This window comes from Mytilus californianus, unplaced genomic scaffold (assembly GCF_021869535.1).
Source record: "Mytilus californianus isolate M0D057914Y unplaced genomic scaffold, xbMytCali1.0.p SCAF_5, whole genome shotgun sequence".
NCBI lineage: Eukaryota > Metazoa > Mollusca > Bivalvia > Mytilida > Mytilidae > Mytilus > Mytilus californianus.
This window is the reverse complement of record NW_026262701.1, coordinates 41808710-41812123: the sequence shown is the minus strand read 5'-3', so window position 1 is coordinate 41812123 and position 3414 is coordinate 41808710. Positions and strand designations below refer to the sequence as shown.

General features: G+C 34.2%; 1 protein-coding gene across 10 annotated transcripts in view; it reads left to right on the top strand.

Moving 5' to 3' along the window:
• LOC127702198 (nuclear receptor coactivator 5-like) overlaps window positions 1–3414 on the top strand; it is a 196623-nt gene that overhangs the window by 157901 nt on the left and 35308 nt on the right. The window lies entirely within an intron of this gene.

Genomic DNA, 3414 nt, shown 5'->3' with positions numbered 1-3414 from the left:
TTTTAATTTGTTCATAAATATTTGTTCCCAAAACATTATTACACCACTCTAGGAGTGGGTGCTATATAGCATTCATCTTGGCAGTCCTTCTGTCCAACTGTCCTTATTTCTGTCCATATGTTCCCCCATCCATCAGTCTGTTCATTGCCAAGCAATTTTTTTCTATCACACGTTTCTAAGGTACTACTGAACAAACTGATGTTACCAGGTATATTTGGTCTGCAGCTTGGCAGTGATGAGTTGTAAGGTGTGAGCACATTTCCGATCTATAAGACACCTACTTCCTATTGGCTGGTACTTTGAATTTTTCTTTATGTTGAATGAATTTAAAAGTTTTCATAAAACATTTCTCTAGTACTACAGAACTACTTTATATTTGGTCAGGAGCTTGACAGTGATTATAGAATCTGTTAAATCCTGTGATCACTGATCTCAAACATGTTTAAGAACAAATATATTACAGGGCTAGGTGTCTTACCTGGCAAACATCACCTTACACCAAATGTCATTGCAATGAGAATTTCCAGGCCATCATGAAGTTCAACCAATTTTAAAAAAAATCTAACTTGATGTAATTGATTTTTGGCATAATTTGAACTCATCCTGAAAATGCATGAAACTTCTTTTAAACTGAGTTTTACTGTGTGTATTGCTATGTGTTTCTTTATTCTACATTGGCTACAGGTATAGGGGGAGGTTTGAGGTCTCACATAACATGTTTAACCCCGTCGCATTTTTGCGCCTGTCCCAAGTGGGTCTCATTGGGGTCTAAGCGTGACCCGGGATTGCCGATTTTTTGTAAGCGTGACACGTGAAAGTCAAATTATTGTGCCGTGAAATCAGGAAATGAAGTCTAGGGGGACACGGGAAATTACAAAAAAATGAGAATTGCTTACGTACATAGTGTAAGCGGGATACGGGAATCTGACGAAACAGTAAGCGGGATCAGGGATCAGAACTCCCCAATGAGACCCCCTCCCAAGTCAGGAGCCTTTGGCCTTTGTTAGTCTTGTATGTTTTTAAATTTTAGTTCATTTATATGATTTGGAGTTTAGGGTGACATCCATTTTCACTGAACTAGTACACAATTTTATTTAGGGGCCAGCTGAGGACCACCTCCGGGTGTGGGATTTTCTCGCTGTGTTGAAGACCCATTGGTGGCCTTCGGCTGTTGTGTGCTCTTTGGTCGGGTTGTTGTCTCTTTGACATATTCCCCATTTCCATTCTCAATTTTATGAAATATCTGGACAAGCTTTATAGTTAACAACAATAATCAATGTATAGTCCCTAAAGGACAGCATGCTGTCTTTAATAATACATAGTTGGTGTATATACAAGATGTGATCCTAAATTGCCTTGAATCTAGAAAAGAAACGAACAATTGAACAACCATCTCCTTTAAATCTAGATCAGTGGAAAAACAAGGTGTACATAAAGAAAATATAATAAAAACCAGTGCAAGTAGCAATTTAAAACTCTATAATACCATAAAATAGAAACAAAAAGGAATATCAAAACAATGATAAACAATAGCATTTAAAAAAAAATCTTGCACTTACTGAGAGCAAGCTCCAAGTACTAGCCTGCTGGTATGAAATCCTGTCATTCTAAACTCTAATACTGGTGGCTGTACAGCAGAGTAGATTCAATACAGCAAAGTGATACAGAGTACAGGAATAAGCAATCTAATGCAATATCACTGAAATATTTGTGTAGAATTTCAATGCAGAAAAAGAAGTAAGGAGACATTTAAACATGAATAAATGGAGATGCAGGGTAAACATCAATGAAACAGCAACCCAACAACACAAAAAACAAGTGTATATTTTTAATGCAATCTTTAATTTTAAAATCTGAAAAATAATTTTCATTAAAAATACAGAATCACACCTTCACAACAAGTGAGATATTATCTCAGGTACTGTTTGATAGAGGAAAACATTTATTTATACAGCTTGCTTTTGTATCTGCTTATATTGAAAAAGAATTGCAAAAGGGGTTAGCTTGAATCTTCATTGTAGCCATTACTCACTTTGGGAAAAAAGTTTCATGAAAGATTAAGGTTTCAAGTGGGATACCATCGATGGATGTTGACCAAGTCTTTCTTTTCTTTCACTCATTCTGTCAATTTTTGATATGGTTAGGTCTTGGTGGGAAATGTGATTTACATAATACACTACGTTCAAAAAATACTATTGAAAGTTCATACTCTGATTAAAAATCAACAAAGCTAGATTATACATCTGACCGGTAAGGTTGAACTGGTTTTTGCAGTCTGTAATTGATTGACAGATTTTTCTATTGTACTCCTTTGATATGAGCTAGTAAGAGCATTTTCCCATCAATTACTTCAATCAAATCTTAATGTTAGAACAAACAAAAATAAGGTTTCATGCACACCAAGGATGTATAACTAACATATAATCTAATATACGTCCTTGTGCACACGCACTGGTTATAACTAGACAATAAACTTCAATGGAGTTTTTAAACACAGTGTAAGAAAGAAAGAAGAAACTTGAAATCTAACAATATACTTCTGCCAAGTACATTGTTTGCTATGTTTTGTTTGTGTTTCACATTTCAAATACAGTCAGTTAGAATGGATAAAACAAAATAACCAAAATAAAATTAATTTCGAATAAAGTTTGGGTGTTTATTTTGTACATTCACACAGCAAGGTCCTAAACAATGCTCAATACACAGAGACAATTGTGTGAAAATATTAGACTTCAAAGTATAGTATGGTGAATAGCTTATCTTCTGATGTCCACCGTTCATTTGTTATTTAATCCACCAAAGGTTTGATCTTTTTGAATACATAGATTGCAAAAAATTCCAATCAAATTAAAATCATATCCGTCAGAGTGAGATTTCTGATTTGACTAGATAAGATTGCTAATATTTTTATGCCCCACCTACATGTTTTCTGGTGTGTGTGTATTTTTTCTGTATCAGGTTAAAGTTTTGCTTCAAAGTGGTTTACTATGAAGCTATGATCTCCTCAACTTGAAACAAATTTAGTACACATATAGATAAAAGGAGGTGCGGGTATACATCAATGAGACAGCAACCCAGCAACAAAAATATCCAAAAAACATCTACAAGGCAATATATACAGTCCGTCTGAAACAGTTACACATCAATACTCAGACACAGTTTGACATATAGGTGTTATACTTGGGAGAATATAAGCTTTTATACTTGGGAGAATATACAGTCTACAACAATAGACAGGTGTCTATACAAAATATCAATTTCTAAATCGACTCAAGTCTAGAAAAGATGTACATCAATTTAACAAAAACAATCAAAGATCTTCCATTAACATCTGTTACAAGAATAAAGTTAGTTAGAAATTGTAAAATTTGTTAATTTCTATATCAAAAGGAGTTGTTCGATAATTGTTTGGTT